The sequence below is a fragment of the Daktulosphaira vitifoliae genome, unplaced genomic scaffold (assembly GCF_025091365.1).
Source record: "Daktulosphaira vitifoliae isolate Bord-2020 unplaced genomic scaffold, ASM2509136v1 Scaffold_2, whole genome shotgun sequence".
Classification (NCBI taxonomy): domain Eukaryota; kingdom Metazoa; phylum Arthropoda; class Insecta; order Hemiptera; family Phylloxeridae; genus Daktulosphaira; species Daktulosphaira vitifoliae.
Window position 1 is genome coordinate 44,831,009 of NW_026099573.1, and position 8,683 is coordinate 44,839,691.

Below are 8,683 nucleotides of genomic sequence, written 5' to 3' on the forward strand. Positions count from 1 at the left end.
ACTATATTAAAAATATTATTAATTTAAAAAAACTAAAAAATATTAAAAATATTAAACTCAAAAGCCACAAAAAAATTAATGAAAAGTCGCGGATACGTATTTCGGAAACAATGTTACCATTATCAACGCTAAACACATACTGACACCCCGACTAGAAAAAACTCCCTTATATACCCCTAGTGACCTTATCACCTAGTGACGTTATCACTAAGTAATATTATCACATTTTGCCAGTTTACACAAGTTTAATAATGAATTTTTCAGTGGGCCAAGATCCCAATTAATTAAATTGTTTTTATTTTTAAACATTTCTATTGCTTCTCTGATATTAAGTTCTTTGTAATTATTTACGTTTTTAATTAGTTTTATGGTTTTAATAGAGTGATTATGTGTCAATAAATGTTCGGCCACTGGAGATTTCTCAATTTCTTGATTTTTAATATTTCTTAAGTGCTCTTTAAACCTGACCCCTATATTTCTTTTTGTTTGTCCTACGTAACATTTATTACAACTTTCACATTGTATTTTATAAATGCCTGATTTCCCCCCTTCATCTACCTTATCTTTAGGGTTACCTAATAAATCTCTTAAATTATTACTCTTAGATGTTACCAAAGTAATACCAAAATTCTTAAATATTTTAGTTAATCCATTTGAGATGCCCGGATAAAATAAAATTGGTGATCTAATTACTTTTTGTTCCCCCTCGCTGGAGAGTGTACTAGCTGCCCTCCTTTCTTTTTTCCACTTTTGTTTTCGGACTAATTTCAAAATTATGTTTTCGTTATACCCATTAAATTTAGCTATTTCTTTTATAACCACCAATTCTTTATCATAATCTATTTTATTCATCGGAATATTAATTAATCTGTAAACCATACTATTAAAAGCTGACAATTTGTGTTGCCAGGTGTGGTTCGATGTGTTCGGAATGTATCTGAACGTGTGTGTGTTTTTCCGATAAATTTCAAAATTTAGTTCCCCCTCTGTTCTTTTAACTAATAAATCCAAAAAAGGCAATTTTCCCTCTATTTCTTGTTCATATGTAAATTTAATCGATGGGTAAAAAGAATTTAAATGTTGTATGAAAACCCCCATATTAAAATCAGTTAGTTCATTATTAGTTACCTGGACTATTAACGTTAATTTTTTTCTGGACAGCTCTTAAATAATTTTTTGAGTTAAAAGCTATTACAGCTGCTTCAACCCTAGTACCATAATTATTTTTCTGAGTAAAATTAATTCTTTTACCACCAACATGCTTATTAATTAAGCTATTCAATTGTTCACATGGATTATTATCTACATTCTCAATTAGACTATCAGCATTAACAGACAGTCTATACAATATATTTTTCATTTGGGACATCATTCCTGCTTTTTCTGCGTCTGGTACTAGATTCATCTCCCCAGCTTTAGATCCAGAACAAAAATACTCCGCGCATTTGTCGTGTTATCCAAGTCTGTGGTATAAACTATTTTCTATATCTTTTCTAAGTTCTGAAACAAATAAAATAAATTCCGTTTAACAATAATAAATTATCCAATAATTAAAAAAAACATATAGTTGACGGCAAAACAGTTGTTTCTTAAATACCTGTTATTTGATGCTGAACAGGTAAATTAGTGTTCAAATGATGTTCCATGGCTTTTGTTACATCAGAACGGAAACGCAAAATATTGTTAGATATACATTTTCGAACATTGATGGGATAATCTGCTCTTTTTGTTAAAGCCATCATTTTGGTGCAGTAATTTCTTAATAAGTGATTCCGACATTCAATTTTTTTTATTTGAAAATTACTACCGTATGGCAATACTTCATTAATTTTTTTTGTGACACTGCTATCACCATCTCCTATATTAATTAAATAACAACCCGTAAAAATAGACTGCTTAAATTAGTAATCTAGAATTATTTATACACTTTACCAATTAACTTATTATATTTTAAGCCATGCATATTTACACTTTGTAAAAAACCCTCAACAATAGCATCAGACTCCATTGAAGTTGAAGATTTACTCCAGTTTAAAAAGCATAAATGGCTAGGTGCTGCTTCTTTTTTTGTTCTAGCTCTTTGGCAAACACAACAATATCTATTTCTTATACCAATAAATAAGACTTTTTTGGTTTGCAAGCCAATAATTGCAGCCTACAATAAATTTGTTTAAAATTAAGTCTAAAATTTAAAATTCAGAACATTTTATGATCTTTAACAAATAAAAATATTAAATAAATCCTACAGCTCCTGAAAAGGCGTTTAATTTTGTTTTGTAACTTCTTTTGGACCATTGGCCATCTGCAATAACTGTGCATAATGGTACTCCTTTGTCATCAACATTTCCTCTCTCTAGCGCTATCCTTCTTTCTTCTTCACCGGCACTTTTCATTTCTTCTATTGCAGAATTATTAACAGAATCACTTACGTTATTCAAAATTTTTATGTATGATGTTGATGATAAAGCGGGTATTTCTGCTGAAGCACTAAACTCGCTAAGTTGTGTGTATCCTATACCTACACATAACAGCATGGTCAAATTATTTAAGCTGACAATTTTGATCAAATAGTTAGGAAAAAATTCAATTTTTGTAAATTTAAAAAAATGTGTAATAAAATTAAACGTACCAATCGCTAATGTACCATTTACAATGGCTTGGTTAATTTCTAAATATTTATTTTCGTTTTGGTTTTCAGAAGTAAATGATGACGTAGTACCACACATTTTACACTTGAAGTAAAATACAGAGTTATAACCTTTACGAATTTCGTTTTTGAATTCCATATCTAAAAATGAGCAGTCGAACTTACCATGTTTACTATTTTGTATTTGCTTGAATAAATGCTTGATGTCAACAATTCTCCGACCTTCGAGACAACTAATAATTTTACATAACACCAGTAATTAATTTGCAGCTTTTTTAAAACGATGAATATTTAAAAATAACATTCGAACTTACTTAGTAGTGGCTGTATCATTATAATTACAATTTTCATTTTCAAGTGATAGAATATGATTATTAATTTCCGAAATATTCAGATCAGAAATGTTACTCAATGCTTGTTGAGGATTGTCATCAAAAATAATTTTATGCGGTGTATTACACTCTCGCAGAACAGGATTATTTGCAGTTAAATCCGAGTCATAATTTATTTCTCTAAAATTATAATCATTACTGAAGTATCAAAACGTAGACGCAATATATATTTTTGATACTTACATTTTCTTTTGTCTCATATTTCTCATTTTTTGAGTCATTTTTCGTTTGCTACTTTTTAAAACGCGGGTTTTTGTTTTGTACGGGGACATAATCACAACAATTAAAAAAAAGTAATAACAACACAATACAAATTAAAAACTATTTCAAAAATATTTACGTAATAACAACAGTCAAAAATTCATATAATAATCAAATAATCGCTTGCATCAGGTTATAAGAACCTTCTGAACACTAATGATGAAAAAGTCTAAGTTAGAGTCTATTTCTTACATTCAAAAAAAACTTACTCATAAAGATGATTTTATCATTTTTATTAGTTCAGGAAACGTAAATTGATGGAAGTAGGGAAGTTCTTATATTTTGGTAATATATATTATTTTTGGTATAAATAGGCCAATAATATCTGGTTGCTTAAATAATTATCGTCATTGGATTAAAATAATTCAAATGTTTATTATTTGGCTAAATAATTTATTTTTTTATATATATTTATATACACGTTATATTTCATTATTTGTATATTAAATACTAGGTTGGCAAGATATACTCGTAAAATTTTATTGTTAATTTTTTAAAGTAGAACAATAGTCAAGCAAAATTTTGTATTTATAATTTTTTAAATAAATATTTTAATACATTTTCAAATCTTCAACTTTGAATCGGATAGAAAAATACAGTTGTTCTGGACGGAGATGGCTTTTAGGGGGGCTAAGGGGCTGTTAAGAAACATTGCGACAATGAACGTTTTAACAGTCATTATAACTTTAAAAGCTCTTTAAAAGCGGACGGGCAACCGCGAATAAGTCTTTGGCAGCTAAAAAACCAGTATCCAAAAAATCAGAGCTTTTATATAAAATAAAAATTATCGAAATCAAAGCACGAAAAGTGCTATCACTGAAAACGGGCATTTGCCATGTCTCTGCTCTACCAGTAGTAACATTTTTATTCACCTTGATATTTTCGATAGCAAGAATCGATAATTGTAAAATCAAATGATGCTTTACAGTTTTATATGAATAAAAACTCCTAAATTTCCTAGAATTGAAACAGCCACTTTAATAAGTCATTAAGATAAGGCCGCGTCAATGACGATAATTTTACGCTAGTGGTATGTTTGTCCGCTCGACCAAAAAGCGTTGTTTTTTACAATTATTTTGCATTTTTACATAAACTTATAAATCATTTAATCTTGTTAGTATTCATCTTAGAGTTTTGAAATTTTGAGGAGGCAAAGAATATAACATTTAGAAATGTTTGTAATGAGCTTTTTAAGATATCACTATTCAGCAATGATTTATTGCAGTTTAAAAAAAAAAAAAAATTGATTTTTTAAAAAATTAATTACACTCAAACTAAAAGTCCCCCCCAAAAAAGCCTATTACAATCATTTCGAAATAATGTTTTTTAAATATCCTCAAAATATCAAATTTCTACGATCACTTTAAACCGTATAATATGAATTATACTTTTGATCATTTTCAAGCCTAAAATTATGGCGGTGTAGCGTCCTCTTAAGTATTTTTCAGGGAAATTTTTTTTTTACATTCATAATTATAATTATTATCTAGTTATATTATATATTAATTATAATAGTTATTAATAAATATCTAAATAGTCATTATTAAAAATACTATTATCTAATAGTGTATTATTATCCAAATAGTTGTATACTATTGTATATAATCTATAACGACGACTATCTACAGTACGACTATTTATAGATAATAAGTAAAATAAAAAAAAAAATTATATCACACGTGTTCATTTGAATTGTATCTATTTATATTACGTGTACATTTTCGTTTCAAAGTTGAATGACATCTCCGATTCGTTATTTCAAATATTCAGTCGAGATGGAAGAAAATTCGTTTCCGAGTCGGATCTAACGAAAAATTTCGATCTGCTGAAATTAACACCCAAATTGAACGTGAAAAAAATCATGTCGTCGTTTGACGTCGATGGTACGTATTGTTACACAATTTGAACTCCCCCCACCCGGACCCCAAATCGAATAAAAAATCATTTCAATATATCGTGTTTCGCAGGCGACAAGGTCTTGAACCGAAAAGAATTCAGATGTTTCATCACCTCGTACATGATGTTCGAACTATTCGAACGTCTACAATTCTAATACGCTGCCCCGACGACGGACCGACCGGTGCGATAATCGGCGGCAACCACAGGGTCACTGTATCGGTGACCCCCCTCATATACGACCGACCAGAAATCAATTTTCAGACAAAAAAATCTACACTTAGCTGCCGTTTGGACTCCAGGGATGGGGCGGTGGTGGTAAAACACCCCCACCGCCGTCAAAACTACATCTGAGCTACACCAAATAATTAACAATAAACAATAATCTAAACACGATTATTTGTTTTCCAGTCTTGATAAACATAATCAATAAAAATACATATACAAAAATACAGTGTGAGTTTTCATTTTCCTACAACAAACAAAGTAGAACATTTTTCAAAACGTTTAAAAAAACATTCTAGTAACGTAGTGATGTAATTATAAACATGACTAGTAAGTCACGTTTAGTACGAAAACGTCTAAACAACAAACATATGTATTAGATAGGTCCCTATTTTTCGAATTTAAAATTTCTTTGTGGACACCCATCCATATTTTTCTTTAGAATAAAAAAATAATATTCTGAAAATTTAAGATCATTAGGAAAAATTTAAATAGAGGCGCACAGCATTTTAAGGTTCTGACATTGAATTTTCGAAGAATATTCTATAAAACGATAAAAAAAACCTATATTAGAGATTTTCAAGTGATTTTTTCAATAAAAGTCAAGATACAAAAAAAAAAAAACTTTATTTAAAAATAAATATTTTAATATATTATTTTTAAAAATTTATTGAATTTTTTACATGTGATAGTAATATATAAATAACATGGCATTGAACTAGTATTAGTTGAAATAAAACATAAAAAATGAAATAAAATTTTAAAAATAGCTTTAAATTAAAAAAAAAAGTATTTTGCTTTACTAAATTTGTTAATTTTTAATTTTACATATCTCTTTGTTTTTACTTTAAATTTAATTATCTGATTATTTATAGTATTTCTTCTGTACCACAAGTTTTTTTCTTTAAATCAATTTTAATTTTATAAAATTCAATCAACACATAAATATTTTCATATTTAATCATAGACAAGATCGATAAATGTTTATTTTATCTTGTGTTGTATTAGTCTAAAATCTATAATTATAGAGGTCTACTTATAACTATAATATGTTGAATATAATATTTTAATATTTTCATTATTCAAGTTGAGTTTTATTCTATGTAGTACAGCAAGCTCTTATTGTCTGTGAATCTTTTTATTATCTATCATCATATTGTTTTTTTTACTTTTAAGTAATCGACTATATAATTTTTATTATGGTCAAAAGATCTAGCAGTTATGTATTTCTAATTGTTAATTACAAAAATCAAATTGTTGGCTTTGATTGCCCACAAATGATCGAGTATTAAAAGTTTTATTTTATAATTTAAGAAAAGTAAATTTAAAATACGTAGTAGTGCTACATTAGTCATAAAAGAAGTAGAACTATTTTAGAATAAAAAAATTCCAGTAAAAAAAAAATCATTATAGTATTACTCAGGTATAAGGTTTGTATTAAGAATATAAATCATTGAACAAATCGAGAAAACGAAGAAATTTGACACAAATTTCTAAAGAACAAAAATTTATTGACAAAATGTTTTGACGATGCGATATAGCACACACCGATGCTATGAGTACAATTGACTGTGAAGAAACTAAATTATATCTAAATAAACAAAAGCAGAAAGGTTATTTTAGAAATATAAGTAAAAATTATTGTTTTGATGTGAATCAACACGAAAGTTCTTGTCAACTTGAAAAATAAATTAATAAAAAACGAAAATTTGAAGAAGAGAATAAACAATGTAACTAAATTTTTGGAATGTTTATAACCATTATAAGCAATAATCATTATACAATGAATAATAATCATTAAAAATTTTAGTTGAGACTGTTGAATTTCAATCATCAAGTAGTATTGATGGATTTTCGTTGCACAACTCGTCATTAGAATCAGTAGCTCTAAACCTACTGCGGTAGGTATATGCGGTATTTGTACTAACAGCAACAGTTGAAGCTCTTGGTCATAATGTAAGTGACTGTAATCATTCATCGCTCTTCGATCCATCATTTTCGTGAAAATTTTCGAAAAGATACTACTAAAGTTAACACTCTTTTTTTTTTAAACAAACATGGATGCTATAACTGTTCATTAGGATGGAAAATTGCTTCCGTCATTAAAAAACAAGGAGCTAGTTGATAGGTTACCAATAGTTATAACTTAAAAAGGTGAAGAAAAATTAATAAGTGTGCCTAAGTTGCCATCCGGAAATGGAAAAAACCAGGCTTTAGTGGTTTATAATTGTGCCACTTATAATAAGTGGCTTAGAACAATGGGGTCTTGTAGATAATGTTCAGGCTTAATGTTGTGACACAATAGCATCAAATACTAAACGTCTCAATGGTGCTTGTATACTTTTAGAACAAGAGTTAAATAAAAATATTCTTTATATGCTATGTAGACATCATATTTTCAAATTAATTTTAAAATATGTTTTTGAAAATAAAATTCAAAAATCATCTGGTCCCGATGTTGCTTTTTTCAAAAATTTTCAATTAGTTTGGAATAAAATTAACAAAAATAAATTTAAAGTTGGATATCCGATAAAGTTGTTATTGATAAATTAAAAGGGTCAATAGATAGTGCAATAGAGATTGCAAAAAAAAATTTAAGTGAGCGAAAATTAAGAAAAGATTATCGTGAACTTTTTGAGTTCACAATTATATTTTTAGGTGGAGTTCCTCCTCGTGGCATATCATTTAGAACCCCTGGAGCTTTTCATCATGCTAAGTGGATAGATGGCTAAAGCTATTTATAGTTTTAAAATTTTTCTTTTTCAAGACCAATTAAAAATAACAAAACAAGAGTTCAACGGTTTTCGAGATCTTTTTTTCAAAAGTATATATTATGGCGTCGATAAACGCAACAAACGCTATAAAAGCTCCATTTTTTGACCTATGTTTCTTTTTTTATATAAAGATATTGATGAAAAAATATGTTTGTTAACTGTAGCAAAGTTTTGTAACCAATTATGGTATTTATCACCAGAAAATGCAGCACTAACATTTTTTGATACAAATGTTCACATAAATAATAAAATAAAAATGGTTCGAGCATTGAAAACAAATAATAAATTTGATGAAACAAAAAATATTTTTTACAATCTCAAGATATTAAAATAATAATCAATATGAATATAGAAGACTTCATTACTACTGAATCAAACAACATTCTTTAATCGTTTTAATATAAGCATAGATTATCTAAACTTAGATCCTATTTTGTGAGAATATAATAACGACTACATAACAGGATTGAACACCGTAAAAAAATTAA

General features: G+C 27.8%; 1 pseudogene; it reads right to left on the reverse strand.

The window, feature by feature from the left end:
• LOC126898314 (uncharacterized) overlaps positions 1-3,071 on the reverse strand; it is a 5,635-nt pseudogene extending 2,564 nt beyond the window's left edge.
• Positions 3,072-8,683: the final 5,612 nt, after the last annotated feature.